Source organism: Hoplias malabaricus, chromosome 10, assembly GCF_029633855.1.
Source record: "Hoplias malabaricus isolate fHopMal1 chromosome 10, fHopMal1.hap1, whole genome shotgun sequence".
NCBI classification, from domain to species: Eukaryota; Metazoa; Chordata; class Actinopteri; order Characiformes; family Erythrinidae; genus Hoplias; species Hoplias malabaricus.
In genome coordinates, this window is record NC_089809.1 from 35,743,038 (window position 1) to 35,755,644 (window position 12,607).

The 12,607-nt window shown below is 40.7% G+C and overlaps 1 protein-coding gene across 3 annotated transcripts in view; it reads left to right on the forward strand.

Annotated features, from left to right (window-relative positions):
• The first annotated feature begins 417 nt into the window (after positions 1 to 417).
• Positions 418 to 12,607, forward strand: part of epb41l3a (erythrocyte membrane protein band 4.1-like 3a) — a 95,349-nt gene continuing 83,159 nt past the window's right edge. For all 3 annotated transcript variants that reach the window (XM_066682218.1, XM_066682215.1, XM_066682217.1), the window contains exon 1: positions 418 to 580. The gene's annotated coding sequence lies outside the window, so the exon portion shown is untranslated. The remainder of the gene's footprint in view (positions 581 to 12,607) is intronic.

Genomic DNA, 12,607 nt, shown 5'->3' on the forward strand with positions numbered 1-12,607 from the left:
CATCTTGCAATATCCAGAGTTGTGGTGCCCTTCAGCGAAGAACTTAAACCCCTGCTGATTCCCAGGCAGTGTGCTCAATGTCCCTAGTGTGTGTCTGTTAACTGTCACAGATGAGTTAAATGGCTCAATACCCAGTCTCAGTGTCCCTAGGGGGATTTGTGATATATATATATATATTCCACTAAACAGGCTTTTTTATATATAACTGGCAGCATATTACTGTGTCATTAATATGAGCGCATATCAGACAACGGCCATATCACTCGTTCCATGTTCTGTGTTTGAGAGATAATTTATTTTGTTTGACATTGACGTTAGCCAATCGGGTTGTACTATGGGCTGCCATATTTTAATAAGCGGGCGTGGCCTGTCGGTGGGCGGGGCTCGGATTTCCTTCACAGTCCAGTGCGAGCGAAGGGCTGCTTGTGTTGTGAGAGGGGTCCGTCTGTGGAACCGTGTCTGCAAGTACAGACTTCAGGTCTTTCCACGCTGCTTGGATAATTTTGTGCTTTTGGGACAACCGCTACTGTGAACTGCTCTGTTTTCAGGAGCATAATAAACTGAATTTCCAGAAGTTACGGTAAGAAGCTGTTGAAATAACCTTGTGTTTCTGCCTCAACGGTTCAGCGTTGTTTCTCTGGGGGAGTAACATCTGTCCTTTTGGTTTTGCCGTGACTGGATGTCCAAGCTTAGCCATTCACTTACAGCACGAATACAGGACTTTCCTGCAGTTTCTTTACGACGGGTGCCTGTTGGTTGGGATTCAGATAAACGGAAACAGACGGTGTTATTTGTTCTTGTCATTCTGCGTTTTATTTTGCGGGGTTTTCCGAGTCTCATTAACGGCTCTGCTGTGTTGTTTTTATTCAAGCCCCCGTAGATGTGTTATGGCGCTATTCAGACCTGAGGGGTTCACTATTGGCCCGGACAGATTAACACAGCTCTGTGTGATCCAGCCTGGAGCTTCTCAGAGCAGAAATATCTGTGTGGTTTTGTCAGTTCTTATTAGCTCAGGAACACTGTTTAGTATTTCAGTATGTGTTTCAGTCCAGAGAGCATTAACGCTTCTAAACGTATTGGCAGCAGTAGGGAATGTGTGTTTGCCTATTTCTGTGGCTTATTTTGTCTCACTACACAAGCTACACTTTTGTATCAGCTCTAAATTTTGCAATATAACATTTCATGTTCTTTATTTGCTTTAAGTTGAGGTCATCACTCCTTCAAGTTCCTCTTACAGTGTTGTGGTTAATGCGTGAGTTCAGTTACTGTCCTCACTCTTCAGTGTAATGCCTATGGAACTGAAACAGTGTACACAGGGATAACAGCTCAAAGCCTTAGTGCATGGATAAATTCAGTATTGTATAGAAATCACGAAAGCATGTCATGTTTGTGGTGATTTAAACAAGAACTACAGGTCTGTGTGGAGTAGCCCATAGATCTGTATTACGCTGGTGGTTTTGGAAGGATTTAAAGCTTTTGTTAAGAACGATAGTGGTGTATTTCTTTTGTTATAAGACAGAAATGCAGATGTTTTCTTATTACATTTTTAATGTTTATTCACATGTACCATGCTGCACACCTGGACACATCATCGTGCCTGGACTATACCTGGACATACTGGATGGGCCACTGCTGTGAGTACCTATGCGTTATTCTGTCAGCTGTATTGCACATTGAAGCAGAGGCATTGCAGAAGGCTGTCCAGACACTTTCCATTTCAGGAACTTGCATAAATTAATTCATAATGTGGGGTAAATATGAACAATCAGTCTGTTTCATGTCAGCTAGGCTGATCTATAAATCAATCTCGTTCATTGGTAATAAGTTGAACAAAGCAGTATTTTGAATGAAATGGGATTTGAATTTGAAGTGGTCTCCTCAGAAAATAGATTTAGACTCTTTAGAGACTAATTAAGTAGGGGTTAGATGGATAGAAATCAGTGCATTTTATTCAAATTTGCACAAATCTGTAAAATGTAATGGGATTTGGAGACATTAGTGAAACTTAACATTTGTCGAAATCTGTGAAATTCAATTGAAGTTGGAAATACTGCACTACAATAAACATTCGAGCACTCGCCTTTGGTGAACATACTCTACAATAGAGCAGCACTATAGACTTCTAATTAGGGCTTCAGGATATTGGAAGAACTGCCAATGTACACTCTCTCTCTCACACACACACACAAAATAAAGTCACTCACAGGAGCTAGCAACAAACTCTGTGTATCCAAGATTTGAGTAAAATAAATGACATTGAGCAGATATAATCAGCCTCATGGTGGATATGTCCTGGAATTTTGTGTGAATTATCTTTGTGTGTTGAGCCATTAAAAAGTTCTTTTGACATTCAAAAATGGTTATAGCAGTGGTTTAGCATGGCACTGCACTGCTTCGATGCAGCTTGGTTACACAGTCAAACAGGTTCTCTTTCTCTCTCTCTCTGATTTTTCTCTCTGTTTTTCTCAGTGCCCCCACCCCTAAAGCCTGCACATTCCACTAAAGTAGATGCAAATCCTCCAAATAATGTATGCTGCAGCCTTATCTCTAATTGTGTTCATATATTTTTGGAACAGACTGATGTAGTATTTTGTTTAATCAAACCAATGTTAGCATGCCGGTTATTCTGCTATCATTTGCAGCCTGCCTGGATATGAACAGATACAGCACAGTTTGTTGAACTGTCTTTTAAACTGGAGCTCAGTGTTTTGGTGCAATGCTAAACAGGTGTGGGGCCATGGTCTTTAGGTTCAGTGGAGTTTTTGCTAGTGTTCTGTAAAATGTTGAAACTGGTAACAGCTGCTATGAAAAAGCATGTGGGTCAAATCCTCATTGATGTCACACAAAGTCCAACCTCAATGACTGCATTAGAATCCACATCAGGAGAATGAACTCCTTCCAGAAAGTTTCTGATCACACTTACCGCGCTAATGTTGTAAACTTTGTGGAAGCTCTCATGTGTAAACAGCTGGACTGTGTTGGTGGGGTTGTCTTTGGGACAGTGTGTCCTGCTTTGGGCTTTAACCTATTTGCCTGGTGTTTAATCTGTTGAACCCCACAGTGCAGGATTAAGCACAGCAAATGCTACTGCCTCACAAATGCAGAAAGATTAGAAAAACACAGCACAAACATCTTCTGTCAGACATTATTTCTAGCCTTATCTGGGACTGTTTATGGTTTTATTTTTGTTTTACCTCCGTGTTGGTCTGGTAATACCGAATGGCTCCTTTTCCCTGTTTGGACATGGGTTTGGGGAGTAAAGTGGTGTTCAGTAAAGACTGGAAGCATCCCCCCCCCCTCTCTGGGATTTTCCATTGAGGACATTCAGCCCAGGCCTGGAAACATGAGCTCTGCAAAAAGCCAAATAATCTGTATTGATCCACCATTATAAATCAGACTCCCCTCATTTACCAGCAAACCATAAGAGCTCCAAGCTCCATTACAGGAATGACTCATCATACCTGAATATTACTCTTAGTTTATCGCATAAATTACAGGACGATTATGAATTTCAGAGAGCTGTGGTGGCAGGAATGCCTGCTCAGCTGCAGTGGAGAGTATATATTTTCTATTATCCAAACAATGTGCCTTGAAGCCTTTTGGAAATGAAATATTACTTTACTGAACTGTTCATAGTGGCATGGGTTTATTCAGCTCATGTCTCCTAGGGGACACTGTACTTATGGTGATTGGAAAATGTGGATATCTCTCTTAAGCAGAAGCAAGTTTTAATTGTGAATATTTTTCATGTGTTTCCCTTCTTATGAGCAAAAGAATAATTGTGAAATTCATTAAATAAATTATTACCTAGTTTAACATTACTAACCCCAGTGTGTACTGGCTCTCGGATAAATTAGGTTGGGTACAATTTATTCATTCATTCATTCATTATCTGTAACCCTTATCCAGTTCAGGGTCGCTGTGGGTCCAGAGCCTACCTGGAATCATTGGGCGCAAGGCGGTAATACACCCTGGAGGGGGCGCCAGTCCTTCACAGGGCAACACACACTCACACATTCACTCACACACACGGACACTTTTGAGTCGCCAATCCACCTACCAACGTGTGTTTTTGGACTGTGGGAGGAAACCGGAGCACCCGGAGGAAACCCACGCGGACACGGGGAGAACACACCAACTCCTCACAGACAGTCACCCGGAGTAGGAATCGAACCCACAACCTCCAGGTCCCTGGAGCCGTGTGACTGCGACACTACCTGATGCACCACCGTGCCGCCCCGTACAATTTATTATTTTATTTTATATTTTTTTCCTAAACCCCTTGCTTAAAAATTAATACTGACTGTGTAGCCTAACTGAAAAATCTCCCGTAATAGTTACCACGATTGCCAATGGTATAAAAGCCCTCCAGAGCAGTTACTTGCTCACTCCTGGAAGCCTGAATGTATCAGCTGTCCCTCATTAAAAGGGTCGATTTGGTGTCAGTTTTGGTTTGATTTATAAACCAGAGGGAATTGATCCTAGATCATTACTGTTGGTCTGAGAATGTTGTCCTCCAGATGTGTAGGTTATATATTAGGGATGTGGGTAAGTGTTTTAAATGCTGACATAATGATGTAATGGCCGGCAAAATAGTTATTTTATATAAATGTTTAGTAAATTGTATCCAACAGAACATGCCATGCTATAATATGACCAGAGATCAAAGTACTGACATATGTCTTGTGTTGGATCTAATCCTGATAGCTCTGAAAGGTAACAGCATTAGAAGACAAGTAAGAGTTAATGTGAATGTTAATAGGTTTTCATCTCAATCATTCTGGCTTGTTATTGGTTCATTCATCATGAAAATGTAAGTGTAGTTTTTAAATTATCACCGGGAAGTATATAGAAAATAAAAATGAAGTTGTGTTCTGACATTTACAGTATCAAACTTCCCATTTTTAAAATATAAACATAAAATATATGGAAAAGATGCACTGTGAAACGTGCACACACACAAGTCTTTACTACACATTTTTAGAGCTTTTTTTAATTAGTATTTTTAAAAGTTGTAGTTAAATAATTCTGAAATCTGGGAACGGGCGGCATGGTGGTGCAGCAGGTAGGTGTCGCAGTCACACAGCTCCAGGTGCCTGGAGGTTGTGGGTTCGATTCCTGCTCCAGGTGACTATCTGTGAGGAGTTGGTGTGTTCTCCCTGTGTCTGTGTGGGTTTCCTCCAGGTGCTCCGGTTTCCTCCCACAGTCCAAACACACACATTGGTAGGTGGATTGGCGACTCCAAAGTGTCCATAGGTGTGAGTGAATGTGTGACTGTGTGTGTTGCCCTGTGAATACATCCGGGATGTATTCCCGCATACAACCCACCGGGATGTATTCCCGCCTTGTGCCCAATGATTCAAGGTAGGCTCTGGACCCACCGCAACCCTGCATTGGATAAGCGATTACAGATAATGAATGAAAGAATGAAATCTGGGAATGTTGGCCCCTGTATTATACAGTTGGCTTCTTTTTGAAAAAAGGTCATTTTTTTGGTGTGTTGAGAACAGTAATGATTTTGAAAGTCGTCATTTTATTCACATCTTTAAATGCCAGTTGAGCTGAACGAGGTCAGCATGTGGCATTAAGCATTGTACAGTAGCTGTATGGGAATTAAATGGCCTCTAGCTAGTCACAGCCTTTGTTTCCTGTGATAAATGCCACGAAGCCCTGTGAGAGGAGCATTGACTTGTTGATGACATTCCTCATTGGCTGCTCATTGACCGATGAGCAAAGGTCCAGAGTGCCTCTGTTCTATTAAAACACATTAATGGCCTACTGTGGATTCCAATGCTGTGGTTTGCCTGCTTTGATATCATCATAGATTAATTGAGCATTGTTCGCCACGTGTGGCTTTTTTAAACTTTATGTACTAAATAATTTATGTGTATGGTCTGTTGCTAGGTGATATCAATTTCCTGTTAATTTGATCATTATGTAAATGACTGAGTTACATCCCATGTGCCTTCGTCCCTGCCCTGTGCTCAATTGGCTTTGCACCACACTCTTATTTTGGACCTTGCCGGTGGTGGGTCCACATGGTCCTGCCATGTTGCCTTATTGGACTAAGCCTGGCTAGGTCATGTGGGCAGCCAGGCCTTTGCTGTTGGACACCAAGCCCAGGCCTGGCTTCAGGGATAGGTCCCAGTGACCCTCTTTGGACAGATGTGGATTGTGTCACTCCAGACATGTTTGTCATGGGAGACCCTATTGGAAGCCTACAGCTCCCGACAGCATAGCCCTGGAGGTCATTAGACGACTCAAGACCACAACAAGGCTGAAGGAACAGGTTTAATGGGAAGAGGGACTGTGAGATTGACCAGAGGTTAGGTGCAGGGTCTTCAGCAATGTAGTTGCTGAAATGGATCATGGGAACAAAAAAGTACAAATTTACCAGTTGATCTATGTCCCCATCCTCACCTGTGGTCATGATCTTTGGGTAAAGTACAAGATCACAGATACAAGCAGCTGGAATTAGTTTTCTCTGGAGGATTGGTGGGCACAGTCTCAGTGACGGAGTGAGGAACTTGTAGTAGAACTGCTGCTATGTCGTGTTTAGAGGAGCCAGCTGAGCTGGTTTTTAGCATGAATGGACTTTCTTATAATGTATTTGCTATTGACAGTGCCTCACCATTGTTGGTCAACTACAGGTTTAGAAAAGTCTTCTAAAATGTGTAGTTTTCCAGTGTTTTTCCTCAGTGGTTTAGTTTAAATTCTCACTATACAGGAGGTCCTCGGGTTACGTCAGTCCCGAGTTACGATGTTTCGTGGTTACAACACATCTCCCATTTACTGTATAAAGCCTTGTTTTGACTTAAGTGGTTTTGTATCGTAAATGTCGTAACGTGAACTTCGTGTTTGGTGTGCGCGGCGGAAGAATACATGGTTATGCGGCTCGGGACCGAGGAGGACGGCGTCACCCCAGTCGCATTGTACGCCATTTTAGCTTGCTGCTACGTCGTTCTCTCTCACGTGTGCAAGTGTGTGTTTGATTTTGTGAACTTTTTGCCCTTCGTTATGGCTCCCAAGCATAAGGCAGACTCTTCTGATGGCAGTGCATCGAAGGAGAGGAAAGCCATCACCATGGAAGTGAAATTGGATAATCATAAAGCGATTAGATAAGGGGGGAACAGCGACAAACATTGGCTGGTCGCTTGGACTTAGTCGTTCGACTGTCGCATCCTTGAATATGTGAAAGGATCTGCTCCTATGAAATTGACAGTGATAACCAAACAGCGTAGTGGTCTTATTATTGAGATGGAAAGATTATTAGTGCTTTGGTTGGAAGACCAAAATCAACGGCGTATCACAGTGAGCCAAATGGTGATTCAGGAGAAGGCTAAAAGATTGTTTGATACTTTGAACACTTTGTGGCCAGTAGGGGTTGGTTTACTGTGTTAGGACAGGATAAGTGCTTACAGTATGTTATTTACGTACAGTATGTACGTATGTTCCGACTTACACCGAAAATCGGTTTATGACGTGACGTAGGAACGGATCAACGTCGTAAGTCAAGGACCCCCTGTACTGGAAGTCCAAGGAAGCACAGCTGGTCCATATTAACTGAATTTAATTCTCCAACTTGAATGAAGCCAACAAACAAAAACACTATGCTCATAGTTTAGTTATTTTTTTAAATGTGGCACTGCTATTTTGCTAGTTTCAAATATTGAGATAAATGTGGTGATACATGGTGTTTAGTATTGAAATGTCTAAATAGGCCTAACTCACTTATTACATAAACATATGCTCATATTTATGCAGGATGCAGTGATTTCTCACTGTTGATAGCTTTCTCAATCATATGTTTATATCACAGTATACACAGTGATTTGAGTGCATTTTCACTTGGACTGAGGCAAAGCAAGAGTTTACTCAGATATATCAGGGTTCCTAGAATAACAGCAGAGGGTCCAACTGCTGATTTCAAGCTCTAACACTTTTAGACACTTTTAGACACTTTTAGGAGCTCGGTCTGTGTGTTCTATCAGTTGGGAGAAAATAAGTATTGACCAGTAGGGAGCTAGAATACTAAGCAGAGAATTTAGACTTGTATTTTAAGTATTGCAGTCAATGAAGCTGTTTGCTTGTAATTATTTATTTGGAATTCAATATACACATCTCTTATTAAAAATAAGTGCCCACTATACATTGTAGGCATGCATTGATAAAGAATCTCACAATTTAAATGAAGATCATGAGCCAGATTCCTTAGCAATGAAAATAATCTTACAACAGTGGACTTTGTATAAGACAACGCTGATACAAACACAGTCAAATACATTCTAGAGACTCACAACCCTACAGTGTTTCGTCATGCCTTCATCAGTTATAATCATGATTAATGACAGTGTTGATGTGATAGAGTAAAGAACACACAAGCCATGGTAGAACAGCGGACCCTTGGCCACGCAGTGTGACAAGTTTGAATAGGCGCAAGCTTTAGGTGCCAGTCATTCTGTGCACCAAAGCAATAAAAGTAATTTCACAAGGCCATGCTCTTGTATTAGCGGGGCGACTGCATGTGTGGATTGGCAGCAGACTCGAGTGCTGGATGTCTTAGTGGAGCCTCGTTTCTCAAACACTCACACTCGATCACATGCTTGAAAATAATGAACAGTCGCAGCAGTTACATTCCCTCATGCCTCTTCAGGAGATGAGGTACAAGCCTTCGTAGTCATAGTCTTCGCGTAAAGAGTAGGTTCCAATCAAAATGCTGCAGATTGAATGCAAACAAATGTCACAGGCAGCTGATCCATTGGAGAGGTTTGAAATGCCTTTGCATTTTGCATCTTTTGAAGTAAACATATTAGATACATTCTTTTTCAAAGAGAAGAGTTCTTCACACAAAGCTGAGATATCAGTCAAATCCCAAGTACACAAAAAACAGAATTGCATTGCAGTTAGACTTCTGTATTAGCTGAAAATGAACTGTTACCACTTCAAATCTGTCATTAATAAGGTTCCCTGTGATTCACCAGGCTTCCTACATTGCAAAACGTGAAGTGTACTTAGGATTGCCTCATTTGTTTGTGCTATTTACAGTGGAAGATGATAGCTTCCCTCACAGAAGTGAAGTGTCATGACATTTTCAGAATGCTGTGTTTACGTGGCTAAAAAGAGGCCCTTCTTGGCATTAAAGCATGGAATATCTTGACCCCTTCTGTTCAAGTTCTTCATATAACTGCTTGATGCTGTCCTGTGTATAGATATAGTATTACACAGCGATACTTGTGCGTCATACTTGCCGGCTATATTTAGGAGGACTCCCAGCAATGTCATTGATCAGGAGCAGATGGAAGGGATTCCCTTGTAAGTGATGGTACAGACACTGTGCCAATTATCTGGAGCTGTAGCAGTTATACTTTAGATCATCTTCTAATTAGATATTTTAGTAATTTTACTCAAGAAATTTTAATAAATATATTCACAGTTCAAATTTCATTTTTAAAATGGGGACACACTATGAAAAAAATCTTTTGTAGTGCCTTAGCACATTAGATTGTGTATCTGTGCCAACCCACAAACTGTGAAATAAAACAACCAGGTCAGTTTTTGATGGATGGACACAAAACGTGTTGTTCTGACTTTGTGCTGCTTTGTGTTAAAAGGAGCAAAACAAACACAACGAGCATGAAGAAATAAGAGTACTGATCAAATATGGAGAAAACGAGAATGGACAAGAAAGAGAACCGAGTGAAAAGGGCTAAAAGGTAGAGCTGCTCGTCACTCCTGGGCTCTAAACTGAGCTGTGGTTCATTCTCATTTAAAGCAGTGGCTGAAACTGGCCGTTCTGAACCATTCCAAACAGGCCTTTGAACTATTTACAGTGAGAGTTTTAACTCTCATTTATAGTGAGAGTCAATCTGAGAGTGTTGTAAACATATATTAGTGCAAAAAGGGTGACTTTCGGGGTGGGGGCTGGAACACATATTAATTGCTTTTCCATTATTTTAAATGGGGAAAATTGACTCGAGAAACGAACTTTTCCACTTACGAACCGGGTCACGGAACGGATCAAGTTCGTAGGTAGAGGTTCCACTGTATTTCCAAGTTTGAACGGGGCATGCGTGTATTGGATATCGCGGCTGAATATGGCATGAAAAGGGAAGTAACCCCGGAATTCGCAATCCAGTTGTTCTCATGGAGGGGGATTCCCCTTCCAAGCAGTAATTCCACCCTTCCTCCCCAAACCTCCATCCACTCACGCCATCACATTGCAGTCAAAAAGGTACATTTTCTTACGTTTAAATGCTTTCTTTAATGTTAGTATGTTTATTTAACTCTTTATGAACTGAATTATAACTGTTCTCATTGAAAAAAAAACATACCTATATAACCTTTAACGCTTATTAACGACTCACCAGGGGCTGGGAACCTATTATTTCTATTTCCTTTCATTCTTATGGGAAAAATAATTTCGGATAGCGAACATTTCGGATTACAACCAACTTTCTGGAACGGATTGTGGTCGTTAACCGAGGTTCCACTGTACTTATGGAAAAATTAGTGTAATTTGTCTCCTTTAATAACTTAATTCACATTTCAAATGTACTCTTTAACGCCATGTGACCAAAAGGATTTAACGTTATAAATGAATGAATGAATCTAAACCATTTTCTAAATGCCTTGGCTTGATTGAATTGAAAGAATTCTTCAGTTTGAGCTCAAGCACGTAGATATCGACCAAAGTCAGTAAAATAAATCTCCCTTTAAGGGCATGCATTTCGTTTTTGTCCCCGAGAGTCCCAATAATGACATTTGTGTGGCTTGAAGTAGCTATTATTCTTTATTTAAAAACTGTTATTCATGTTTATGCGGCTATCTTCCATGTTCCGTTAATTCCAGTTGATTTGATTGCTTTGTTTTAGTCATGTCATATGTACATCCACCAAGTCAGAATATAAGAGTACAAGGAATGTTTACGCCGTCTCTGACATTATTTGTCATTGTTTATTAACTTGTTTATTTGTCCCTGTCTGAAACACTTTATTTCTCAGTTTGAAGAAACCTGTGTTCGGGAACTTGTGCGTTCTCTTAGTCTGGAACTTTGTATCCTTGAAAAAGTTTGTCAACATTTCTCTTTACCTTAAACCTAGTTTCATTTGCACAGAACTTATCTAACACTTCTGAGAATAAGACATCACAGCATTTGTGTTTGGAGTGGTAAGCCCCTGGAGTCGGTTGGGTTTGACTACGCATCCTCAGCAGAAGGAGGAGGCGAAACAAAGAGAAGAAAACCACAGCTGGATGCTCACTGGCTCCCTAAGGAGCCCATTTTCGCGCCTCGCCGTTACGCACTGCACGCTATACATGCTTGTATAAGAGTGTCATGGAAATAGGTCAAAGACGTGCACTCTGCTGTGTTTTGTGAATAGGGAGCTTTTAGAGCTATGGAGAATTCTTTAGCCATATCATTTCACTGAAGTGAATAAATCTAAGGATCCACTGTGTACACATGCACAACTGAGTAATCCCAGTGGATACACTAGACACCTCAGCCCAGCTACATTATAATTCATAAAGTCCCTTAATAGACTTTAACAAGTACACTGATTAAAGGGTCTCTTGAAACCTGAAAAGCGTATTTTCATGCTCATTAGAAAATTTCTATCGTTTTTAAATACTGAAAACGTGTACAACTTTGCATAAAAATAAGCCCCTTTGCAACAGTCCATGTGCTGCGTTTGTTCTTGGTCATTCATTTTGTTCAACTCAGTGCAGTAACAACAATCTTCAGCTCCGGATTCAATATCCCTTCTGCTGTCTCATCAGGAGCTAATTGTTGTTGTGAATAGGGGCGGCTTGGTGCTGTAGGAACGAGATGGTGCAGTTAGACCCAGTGTGATTTAATCATTTCCCTGTCCCACTACATTCACGCTGGCTGAGAACTGGGAGGCTTTATAAGATGGAAAGGATACAAACATTTCATCTTTATTAATGAGGTTAAGATGATTAATTTTAATATAGTACATTACTTATTGATTTCACCTAATTATATTCACTATTAATTAAATAAATCAATAATTAGTTACACATATCCTCACTGTTTGGACTGTTGGAGAGTTCAGAAGAATCCAAATACTTCTTCACAAAATGTACATTGATCAGTCGTGATATTAAAACCTCCTCCTTCTTCCAGGACTTTTTTTTGTTTGTTTTATCAGCTCCACAATAATGGTACAATTTCTACATTCTGTTTCTCAGCACACTGTAAGGCTTTTTTCACTCTGTTCTTCAATGGTCAGGACCACCACAGAGCAGGTATGATTTGGCTGATGAATCATTCTTTAGTGACACTGACATGTTGGTGCTGTGGTAGTGGGTACTGTGCTGTTATGAGTGAATCAGACACAGCCGTGCTGATGGAATCTTAAACAGTGTGCCCACTCACTGTCCACTCCAACTACATTGTAGCCCCACCCTGTAGATGCAGTAGTTCATCTGATGCTGTGTAGTTTGTGTTATTCAACTTCTAGTTCATTATCAGGGGTTGTAATATCCATTTTTGTTGGATATTTTTAGTTGGTGGATTATTAGCAGTGACACAAAGGTGTATAGAATCTCCTCTAATACACACACACACACACACACACACACACACACT